We start from the raw sequence: 12,922 nt of genomic DNA on the forward strand, positions 1-12,922 counted from the left end.
GTATTTTAATCTTCGAATTCGGCAAAGAGTATTGGCAGGCGATAAATTTCCTTCATCACTCAAAACATTCCGTAAACACAAAGTGCAACGAAATCCATGCATTTGTTACAATAATTTTGATCAATGTACGTCCAAAGAAAAATAATAAGACTGTTCATGTGATAAAGTATATAATTCCATAGTATTTTTGTCTGTTTGACCTCATCGTATACTCGTGTTTTTCGCGAAGCTGCACAACTTCTTGGCTTCGGCTCGAAGTTGTGCGGCTCCGCGCAAAATACGAGTATACGATATATATATATATATATATATATATATATATATATATATATATATAATATATATATATATATATATAATATATCGTATACCGATGGACTGAACACAGAAACACCTCTAACCGTGTAATTGACACGTTCGAGTGAGAGGGGCCATCCTGTTTTCGAAACTTTGAATAGGGGTCAGCCAGGCAAAAAAATAATCCAGCGGCCCCTCCCAGGCTGAAGAATTGATCACTCCCTTATTGATGATAGATTTGCTTACCAATTCCAGTTCGTTTAGCCTCTCTTCATATTCATCCTTGTCTGCATTCTGTGGGAGAGAATTTGGAACAAATGTTATTTGTTTGCTCTGAACATAAGCCTACTTCCTTAGATAAGTCTTTTCTCACTTTCCCAAACATTAATGGAATATATAACAAAATTGGTCGCTCGTTATGCCATAGCTATCCATGGGATCAACAAAGACTGTGCACTGTAGACGAATTTTGTTGCTTCCTAAAGTTGTAACGCTATTTGCCTACCCTTTATATACGCACACTTCCTTTAGTCTTTCCTAGTTTCAAAACATTAATGTAACAAACAAGTGGTTGATCATCTCGAAAAAGCTGTCACTTTGGTGTTACACTATGTATTGATTGTGAATTGTGTTGCTTCCTTAAGCTCTAGATCTACGAAAACTATGTTCAGTGACAAAAACAATCATTATTATTGATAAATATCTTACTTTAGGCTGCTAATTGCATAACGCACTTTCTTTCAAGTCACTATGCACCATAAACCACCACCTGACATGTCAAAATTCACATACCTGGTTGCCGTCCAGCCAGGAGATAACTTCTTGACCCTTATTAATTATCTTTATTTTATCTTCATCACTGATTTTGTCTTTCAGTTTCTCATCTTTAAGAGTGTTCTTCAAGTTGAAAGCATAGCTTTTCAGCTTGTTCATGGCTAAAGGTCGCTCGATATCATCCTTGGACAGACACGCTACAAGACAATGCCAGCGTAATTAAAAGTCATTGATACTGCACAGCTATGTCCTTTTGCCTTATTAAACCATGCTATATGCTATACATCACACCGACAGATTAAAAAATTAAGAAAACAATATTTCTCTTCATAGAGAATGCACAACCTGCAAGAGCAATTAAATACAAGACGTTGAATAGATCAGAGTAGAAGTTTCGACGAAAGCAGACTGAACAACGGCTCAGGATTACTCACGTTTGTCATTTGTGACGGTTATCTTAATTTCTTTTCCATTACTCTTGTCAATAGCAGACACATTCAGGATACCGTTGGCGTCTACTTCAAATGTGACTTTGATCTGTGGTACTCCTCGGGGCGCCGGATTGATACCAGTTAGTTCAAATTTTCCCAACTTATTCTGTATGAAATATGATTAAAGAGGTTTACAAGAAATCGATGAAAACGAAACTAATCCTGCGCACTTGAACATCAATTCCTCACTCAAAGCATCAGTTTACTAGAGGGACCAAACATCAAACATGATCACTGACTGATCAACTTATCCTTTATGAAAAATTGTTGGAGATTTGATTAATGTCTCAGGACTTTCCAAGAGGTTTTCATATTCAAGGACTTTCTAGGAATATCATCCCTATTTATATCTTACCCTGAAAGAATTAATATTGAAACATTTTTGGACATAAAATTCTGAACTATTTTCAACATCAAGTTTCGAAGTGCGCCACCTTGGAACTGATACCTATACCAAAATGGACCATTGACTCTTCATTTGCAGCCATAAATTGCACTTTGGCAATCTTTAAAAGAAACATTTAAATAACATTCTCAGAAAGATATTTCAAGCACGACAAGCAAGAGCTGATGATTCATTATAGACTCACAGCAGACACTAATTAGGAAATAAGAGTTTAGCTTTTACAATTACCTTTATTTAGCAATGCATTGTATGATCATCAAAGGTATTATTACTGTGTTTATTAAGTAAATTCTGAATCCCCTGTTGTAACAAGCAGACACCCCACACTGAATTACTGACACACTCAGATTAGCTTAGGGCAACATGCCCCTAATCCCTTCAATGCACGTAGTGCCTACCGCAGACTGGAATGAAACACGATATGGTTATCAAGTTAAGTTATGAGGGGTTGGCCGGATGTAAAGGGGAGGGTCCGGTTTTACAAACTTACCTTAGAGTGAGGGTCACGTTTCACTAAATAGCCAGGGGTAGGGTTACATTTTACACCGCTAATTTAATGATGGATGCAACTTAACGTCTAAATGAGTTTTGTAAAGAAACTTCACAACAATACTACCATCACGGTTACTCTACCCCACCGGTAACGAAACTGGCCAGTTCCTTTGTTTTGAACCTTATCTCGATAAACATTTCATTACGGGAAAGCTCCATTAACTTAGGAATACCCCACTTCCCTACTTCCTTATCAGAGGATTAATCTCTATGTCAACATTTGCAAACAGATTATCTTGTAGTGTAAACAACACATTAGCACTGCCGGAACTACTTTCAGGATCATCATTTAACAGCAAATTGAATCCCTAGAAACATCTTTTTGTTCTTATTTCCTTGCTAAAGGGATGGGTGAGCAAGCGTGGATTATACATAGATATCTCCTTTTGAATGAGTTACTAGGTAGAAGTCATTTTGGCATGCCACAGTTTCCGCAGTTTTACTAAAAATTATATTTAAAATTAACAGCTATGACCAAGAATACCTTCAGTTTCATGTGAAGATGTACCACCTAGAATATTTTACTAAAGGAAATCACCAGAATTATGACAAAATGACACTGTTCGTTTGTGTATGCAACTAATTTTTCTCATCACAGATATATATCTGGATTGACCTGACCGAAGTTGACAAAACTTGCTAAATAAATTGAAAATACTCTGATATAACATTAGTCTAAGTGGTTTAGCATTTTTGCATTACTAATAACTAACTAACATAATTAAGATACTTTCCTACTAAGGAATATATATCAATAGAGTTTTGACCAAAGTTGACAAAATGCCATGTACATTGCATTACTACAGTTGTGATATACTTGTCCTCTACATGTAGTATTTTCGATATAAACATGAAGTTTGAAGTTACTGATCCAATAACAAAGATACAACCTATTTAATATATTAAAACGTATGAAAAAGTGCCGAGTCAGCACTTTTGCATCAGTGGCTTCTCAAAGGAAACCCTACAACTATGATGTTCTCTTAAATCAAGCATGGTGACATGGTTTTATATTTTTCAATAAAGCATCTTTCAATGAATCATTTGTGGAAATTTCAGAAAATTGCCAATATTCGTAGTATGTTTTCGAACATTTCTATACGCAACCATATGCCATGAGTAATTTTGCATAGCCTCTAGGTAGTCTACTTATACTACCTTAAGGTAGCATTAACTCACGGTACAATAAATTATCCACAATTCAGTTTGATTTGTACACACAACGTTACAATGTTTAGCACTTTTTCGTTCTGTCTGAAAGCAGTAATATAAAACCTCTAGATAATTAATTAATTACATCTATTAAAAGTATGTTTAGATATTTCACTATAAATTTCACAGAAATCGTTAAATAACAATACAAGTCATATTCTGCAAGTCGTACAAATGCCAGACTGTTTGGTACTAAGTTATGACAAACTGAAGGGTCATTCTCTGTGAAAAGTAAGCTAGTACATTTCTTTTGTCTTTCTGCTTGGAATAAATCAATATCCTTTTGTTTCATAAAATAAGTGCAACTAGTCTCCCTACTTTCCATCACTTTGTTCTGTATGGCTGAAGGCACAATCAGAGGAAAAATTTGCAAAAATGCTATCTTCTTTCTCAATCAAGCATGTTATTCTAAATCATTTGAAATAGGAATTGAGAAGAATGGTGTCCATAAAAGTACGTTTTCAGGATTTTAAAAACTAGTCTGTGAAATTATGTACACATGGGAGACACAGTAGACCACTGAGATGTTTTCGATTGTACCAATCATGATGAATTATGGGAAATCTCCAGTAACAGGCTGATGAATCTTAAAAAACAAACAAACATCAAAATAAGGAAATTGGTGGCAAGGTCCTATGGAGACAAAAGTTATATAGAGTATTAACAACCCAACCCTTTAGTACAAAACGGTCCAGCCCTAGATCACGTGCAACATCAAGTGCGCAAGCGCATACAGTCAACGTCGTCATGAGCTTTCTTTCAGAACCATACAGTGATAGGTTGTTGATATACAGCAGGTAAGTAATTTTACGGCTTTTTCAGAGTGTGAGGTGTCATGTCTGATCACAGGACTACAAATAATTATTAAAGCATAGATAGCTCCGATAACTTCTGCCAACTGCCATACGCGTTGCCCTTTCCGAATTGACGTTTCGCTCGACCGAAAGTATCTCTATACAGTACCACTTTCTCAATACAAATTTAGCGTTATAGTGCTATATAGACTGCTCAAGACTCCAAAAATAAAAGTGATGTTGTGTTATTTCATTCGAATGTTTACGTTCAAGTTTTCAGTGGAAAAAATCGATCGGCTTTTTGTCGTACTTTCGTAAATCAACGTGAGAAAGATACTGTAGAGCAGTTTCTAGTTCATCTCTCTCTCTCTCTCTCTCTCTCTCTCTATCTCTCTCTCTCTCTCTCTCTCTCTCTCTCTCTCTCTCTCTCTCTCTCTCTCTCTCGTCCAGCATACCACTTTCAATGGTGTTATTTTATTTTATTTTATTTTATCGACATAAACACAGTCCCTTCACGAGGGGCTGTGACATGTACCGGTTCGCGTTCATCTCCTTGCGCTCGTGTTTTTTATTCCTGCCGTGTTTCATATCATACACACTGAACTTGAGTTGCTAAATGTTTGCGGTCTTATAATAGCGTGAATCGAAGGATAAACGTTAGATGGAAGCATTGATGGTGAAGTAATAGTGAAATTCAAGCAATATACTTTGGCAGTCTGTCGTCTACAGGACGTGTGATGAACGCGAAACCCACATTGGCAAACCAGCTACTCGTAGCAGCAACCGCGTACGCCAAAACAAATTCCTAGTGACAAGTTTAATATTTGAAAGTCGAAATCAAAACGGCGACAACAGTGAAAAGATGAAAACGTCGATACGACATTTTTGTGAAATTTAGAGGCGGCCAGGAACTCTGTAACCACTATCGCTTCTTCCTAATGAAACTTACAGGCAAATTACCTCGTCCGTAAAATGAAATAAACAGCAATACTGAACCATCCAAGAAGCCGCAATCATAAACGTATGAAAGACGTCCATTCTGCAAGTGAAATTCCACTATTCAGAAAGTTGCAATGTTAAACACGACAACAAAAACACGGTTGAGTGATAATGTTAAGCACGACAGCAAAAACACGATTGAGTGATGCTGATGGTGTCGAATGCGCGAAATCAACACACTCTCCGTACTTTTTAACATTGCTCGGGTAGGGAGAGAAAGTTTAATTTGCTCCTTGGCATTTAATATTTGACTTGACCTCCAATTTTCAATTCACACGGTGTCCTGATGTTTTAAACAAGAAAAGTTCATCGTCTCTGTCATTTTGAACATGACATATATAACCCTTTCTTTGCGGCTCGCTAGCTACTCTCGCTCGAAGACATTAACCACGTATTGGAATGCTCAGGTGATCACTTCAAAGCCAAGATTTGCATCGCAACTATGACTATGGAGACTAGCGGTTTGTTTCTGAGTAAAACAGACTGAATTCCGAGAACCCGGCCAAACTATTATCTCAACGCTGCCAATCACAGGATTTGTCAGCTACGTGAAATTTGTAAACGTTGTTAACTTTGATACATTTATCTGTCAATCATTACTGAATGCATCAAAACACGGATAGCCGTCCCGGGGTCATGAACATTTACGAATGAACAAACAACTCTGTAGCGGATCGATACTTTTTGACAAAATGAATGGGCCGGAGGCCCGAATGGTGTCCTATATTCCCCAAGTGTCCAGCCGTATGTCTTTATTTTGTCTTGCAAGATTGTGAAATTGTCGATAGCTGTTCGTAGTACTTTTTTATTTGTTTCGTATTTTTCATGTAGCCTTATGTTCGAATAGGACTCTAAAGTTGTATAACGTAACCATGCGAAAATCATCGAAAACAGACATTGTTTTAACGCATGACTTTTGAAGACTTTGTCTAGCCAATGGTCTTCATATGATGTTTGAATCAATTGTTTTTTTTGTTTCTGTTCCCGCTGGTATTGGATATAAAAGCCAGGTTTTATCGCGTTGTGTTTTTTGGGGGTTTTTTGGGGGTTTTTGTGTTGTTTTTTTTTGCTTATTCCGTGTAATGTACTTATCAGTGTTTACCACGGGGACGGGAGTGCGGGGAAATTGATCGAACATCGTAATCCGGCAGCTGGGAATTTGATCACTACCGCACACCCAACAGGTAGGGATTTGACAATGTCGCTAAATAGTACTTTTTGTTTACTATATTTACATTATACTTGCAATGTTCCGTTCAGTTCAACTTTGGCATGCAGACTCTAGAATCGGAATGGATCGATTTTCGTGCAACAATGTGATAAATATTGCAATAATACTCGTCTAGTGAGTGTTCTCCTGCTAAATTTAACATAACGGTGTCGGGCATTAGTTCTATATTTCAACCGATTTGGAATTTACGTGTACACAAATGTAAATAGTACAGCCCTTAATTCTCTTTTTTCTTGGCTTTTATTTTCATTTGTAGCGTTCAAAACACACGGTTCACGAAGAGTGAGATTCTTATGTCAAGCTCATTTAAATGTTAAATTAATGTCAGTAATTAGGCTATATATCAATATTCAGTGCATTGATTTCAATTGATCCTTTGCCTTTTACTGATCATATCTAGAGTCAGTTGCAGTAAAAGGTTCATATATATGACATTTTAATCAATAGATTATTTGCATATTTAATGAAACTTTAATAAGGCAGTGTATCAAAATGCATTTGATTGGACTTCTTGGAGTACATTGGTTATACTTACAAATATATTTATTCATATTTCATATTTCTACGCAATATATCAAACACAATATCTTGGTGTGTCTCTACAGCATGCTGAAAAACAAAATATTCAGTTTGTCAACAAAGCCCGTTTGTCTAAATATTGGTGATAATTGAATGATACAAATGCACGGTACACGTAGGCTGTGTTGGCAAGCTGAGTACAGGACAGCTCAACATGCTGTAGGAAGTAGAACAAGAACGCAATTGTATAAACTGAACAAATACATTGTCAAAATAAAAAGTTAATACAACTACTGCCCTGCTACTACACACTGACAGTGACAGTGATACATGTAGCTCTGACTCTGATGTAGTTTAAGAAGAGTTTCGGTCATAGGACACTCAATTGACAGTGAAACATACATCTACTTGTACACAAGATCCAACCAGAAAGCAACACACAGAAGACTAGGGGACTAACAGTTACCATTGAATTTTGAATTCTGGCATATGAGAACAATCAAATATTAGAGAAAAAGATGGGGTTACCATACTTAATCTTATACAAATGTACGATGAATAGTCAGTTTTTCTAAAATCACTTAAAATCAATATATAAAACCATTCATTTCAAGTTCATGCAGTGTAGTACAATAACACAAAAGAAAACTTTGAACAGTAAAGACTTTAATTTAAATGGAAAAATGTGTGACTAAATGGAATCATTTATTTTTTATCAAATTTGCCATTATTACACCCAAACTTTCTGAGATGAAAACATTAAATTTGATGGAATATTTTAACTTCTAGGATCGCAATTTTGTAAAACATTATAAGTAGCATCTAAGTTGTATATGTCTTGTACTTTTGGGAAAAAAATTCCGGTAGGTCATTTTGTTCATTTTTCAAAATTTGGTAAAATGTAGCCAGGAGTACACAATTTTCATACTCTCTCATGATTGTCATTTTTGTGTGCTTTTCAGCTGGTGCCATTGACCTGGCCAGAGTTGAATAAACTCAAGTCGGCTAGACTAAGAAATCAAAAAAGTCCACTTATGCATTTTTTAAAATTTGAATCATTTAAGAACTTACCCTAGGAATATGGAGCTGCAACCTGCTGATAAGAGGTAGTGTTGAACATCTGCGTGCAGAACAACGCAATTCATGTTCATTTTTACTCTGCGTGCATTCTTATAAATAATATACGGCTTTATGATAATTTGAGGGGGGACTTGAAAATTTTTTAGGGTATTCAGGGGGGATCTGAAAAAAAACCGATTTCAAACGCGATTCCTCTAGCCCCCCCCCCCTTTTTTTGAACGCAGCCTAAAAGTTTCTGGCTAGCAATTCATGTGATTTATCGTATATATCATAGGATAGGGCACCAAAGCTCTTGGAAAAAACTAGCACACGTCCCATTGGGTAGCTTGTGCATGAATAAGCTATATATGTGGAAGGGACGTTCCGGTCACATTTGCATATGATCAATACGCGTTACTGAAGTTAAGTGTCCGAAAATAGGTAACTAAATTATAATTTGTTTCGCAATATTTCTAAAACTCTTTTTAGATTCTAAATTTAAAAGTATAGACATCTAGACTTTGAAAAATGGATGGGGAGTATATTTTTTCAATGTCAACATAGTTCTTGCGCAAGCATATGTATATGCCCGTGGTATTGAGTATGTCGTCACAGACCTGACGTTCCTATCATAGCACCAGCTGAACAAGATAAACCTAACAATGGAACATTAACAGGTACCATGCAAGTTAATGCAGTCTTACCCTAATATGGGACAAAAGAGCATTAACGAGTAGTTCACACGTTTACTAATGTTCTACAGAGGCGGCGCGCGTATTTTAATAGAATAGTATATAGAGCCAGTACCTTGTATGTAAATAACCTGACCTGGACAGCGAAACAAAATGGCCGCCGTCAACATCCGAAGTAAAAAAATCTGAAATCTCAAGAACTATATCGTGAAAGGCCAAATGAAATAGCCATGGCCATTAAGTGAGCCTTCAAATGTTTGCTAAGACATAAATAACACATTTGTTGAATACTTCACTGATATTTTGGATTGGAAGTATCGCCGCCACTTTGAAAGACTAGCTGTGATACAATACCACGGTCTGGGAATCAATCGTCTTTTTCTTTTCAGCGAAACGAAAATAACTCATAAAATGTGTCGTCCAGTAGTATCTGCACGGCAATTTAAATGATCCGTTCACTAATTGCAAAGCGTTTGAAGAAAATGTCAGACACGATAGAAAAAAAATGGCAGAGTTCGACACCGTCGGCAATACATACGTGACAGTCGTAAATAGGGCCGAAAATAATTTAATTTGCAAAGCAACAAAAAATACATAAACAACATGTTCAATTCTGAGATGTACAGTTTCAAAACTACGGGCAGATATTTGAAGGGTCGGAAGACATTGTAACTGTAATGAACATGTCTGCCGTCATACAAAATTCAGCAGTCGATTATAGTGATAGAAACTACCTACTCCTACGTTATGTACACATTTTCATGGAGTGGAGTTTTTACAACGTCGATCTCTGTCTCAATAGCGAAGAATTTGCGATATCTGGGCGCTGAGGTAAGAGCGAAGCACAACGATGCCATGGTAGAATGCACGCTATGACGTCACAGGCTTCTGGTGCGCATCCGGAAGGTGAGCGCCACATTTACACCTTTAGACAATACAAGTATCGTAACCGGTTGGTAGAGTAACAGTGCTACCATGTTAAGTGAATCAAAATTTTTGGTGAAATTCCAAAATCAAATTTCTTGTACACATGTGCATTTGTAACCACCCTATTCTTAATATTATGTATCCCTTGGTGTCCCGCCAGAGGTTTTAAGATTAGAAATTTCCGTATGAAGATATACAGTAGTCGCTTACATTGTCAATAATACTGTTGATTCATGATTAGTGTAAGAAAGAAAAAAAGTTATTTTACTAGCTTTTTACATTAGTAAGACCATCACACATTGCGCAGAAAATAAATTCAAACTCCAAATTTACTTTGTCACTCACTGATGTTCATAGTTTGCTTTGTCAGACAAGGGCATGGTACAGAGTTTCTGTTTTATTTGTCAAATAAATCCAATTTCTGTACATAATGTTTGCATTTATGATGATAACAAACCAAAAGTTGTTCAATAAGGACGTATTAAACGTCATGGATCATTATCTTTGTCATAGCATCTGTACTGCCAAACGTTCATATTGAATGCTGAAAACCTGCTGTAAACCTTTTGCAGGTAGTTGTTGATACAGAGGGGGCTTTTCTACATGTGATTTCAATCCCAGCATTTTTAGCGTGAGTCCACGTTCATATGCAGAACAGATTGATCTCTTCGTGATGGTTGCGATATCTTGTATCAATTAAAAGTTAAAAATGATATTTACTGGGTAATGCTAGTGATAGGTTTTATTGATGGCGAGGACTTGGCATACTCCCTTTATGTTTCTTTATGAGCACTCAAAAACTTGGTGGCGCCCATGATTTTAGTCACTTTCAGTGTCTCGCATAGCTTATTCTGAACTTGCGCGTGCGCAGTCAGTTGGCTGCTGGCGCGACTATTAAGTACATTTCTGTCAATTTTGTATCGTCTGTAAATGAACAAATATTGCAAGTTTTACACTGGAAAATATTGTCCATAGTTTTCTCATATACTACCATTTATAATGAATCAACAGTTTCAATGAAATCTTAAAATCTAATGTCTTGTACCCACATTCACTTTTACATCTATCATTAAGCAAAGTACATGGGATTATCCAACATAAATTATTAAAATGTAAAGATATAGCTAAGTTTCGTGGGGCGACTGTGTTAATAGTTTGCCGATAGACTCCTATGATTTGATCTGTATGCACGAATCACTACATCTTGGCTTCTTATTAGTTGCCGAAATGGTGACCCAAAGAACGGTTGAAATTTCATGACCCTTCAAAATTCTTAAGCGAAAAATTGCGACCCCTCGGCCCCCCCCAAAAAAAACCGGCCTCCCCTCTCAGTAGTTTCTGTCAGGTCCCTTAGCTTATTAAGACATCGTATTGTTTCGCAGTCAGCATTGTATTGTTGAACATTGAATTCAAGTTCTGATAAAAATTCATATGTCAACATTAGCACTGGTCATTAAACGTTTTATGCATCTTGTTGAGAAGCCGAATACTTGGCATATTAACATGCTATAGGGATTTGAACACTTCAGGAACTAGCATTTGATACACATAACAAGAAAACTAAAAGTATGACCAAAAGCTACAATAAATGTCCCTTAAACATATTTGCTTGTATTATAACCGAGTGTGCATTTCAATCTAGGCTATACACACATTTCAGACGTTTGAGTTTGGAGGGAGATATGGGTCACATTTTAGAAAGGTGCATCAGGGGGAAGGTCATACATGATGGACCAACCTTAATTTCCTCCGGCCCAACCCCCGTAATAAATAAAAGCTCCCTAATTACCAAATTCACTAAATTCACTATATAATTGTTATATAGCTTGGTAATGTACTGATTAGGTGTCCGATTTCCAGTCACCTCCTCTAAAAATTTTTACCGCCACTGAAACAAGTTGTGTACGTTTTAAATACTCACGTTATCTTTTGTCATTGCATGTTCCCCTTCATAGACCCGGATGGGCACGCGTGGCTGGTTGTCTGAGTCAGTCGTAAATACCTGGGTCACCTTTGTCGGAACTGTGGTGTTACGTTTAATCAAGGCTGTCATCACTCCACTGGCACTCTCAATACTAAGGGACAGAGGAGCCACGTCATGAAGTACAAGATCGGAAACTTCTTTTAATTTGTCTCCAGAGAGAATTGTAGCCAGGACAGCTGTAAAGAATTGGACGAAATTAAAATTCTTGCTGTGCATTAATGATGCAGCTATGAAAATTCAACTTTCAACTACACAAAAAAGTGATGTTTGCATCAGCTTAAAGGGGTTTTTGCTTATACAGGAGTTGACTCCCGCTCATTTGTAACTGCTTTTGCAATGCAGAGCAAACGGGACGCATATCACAATGTTAACTTCTTTTCAGTGTGTATTTTTTCATGACAATTAACATACCTGCACCATACGCGCAGCCTCGTCAGGGTCGATACTCTTATTGAAGTTCTTGCCGCTGAAGAAATCTTTCAAGATCTTCTGAATTTTAGGAATACGAGTAGAGCCGCCCACAAGTACAATATCATGGATGTTTGACTTGTCTAGCTTCGAATCTCGTAGAGCTTTCTCGACTTGTTGAAGTATACTATGGAACAGGTCTGTGTTTTGTTCCTCAAAGCTGGCACGGGTGATTGAGGTGCAGAAATCAATTCCTTCAAATAGCGAATCGATTTTGATGCTGGATGGCAAGAGAAAATTGCATATTAATAAGTTAATTATCAACAGCAAGCACTTGTATATAAAATCAAGGATCACTGGTCAAAACCTATTACTATTCTCCATAGTGAAGTCTCATTAAAATTACCATATGTGCTACGGGCAAATATTACCTAGTATATAGGAAGCATATTTGAGAGCATATTAGTGTCCATCAGTTTTCAACAATGTTAATTTAAAGAAGTTTGATACATGAAGTATTCCAGTTAGTGCAATGTTAAAACAAAAGGGACAGCAGAGTGAACATGGACGGCGAGGG

The 12,922-nt window shown here is 36.8% G+C and overlaps 1 pseudogene; it reads right to left on the minus strand.

Annotated features, from left to right (window-relative positions):
* LOC139117858 (heat shock cognate 71 kDa protein-like) overlaps positions 1-12,922 on the minus strand; it is a 46,789-nt pseudogene that overhangs the window by 2,855 nt on the left and 31,012 nt on the right.

This window comes from Ptychodera flava, chromosome 18, assembly GCF_041260155.1.
Source record: "Ptychodera flava strain L36383 chromosome 18, AS_Pfla_20210202, whole genome shotgun sequence".
Classification (NCBI taxonomy): domain Eukaryota; kingdom Metazoa; phylum Hemichordata; class Enteropneusta; family Ptychoderidae; genus Ptychodera; species Ptychodera flava.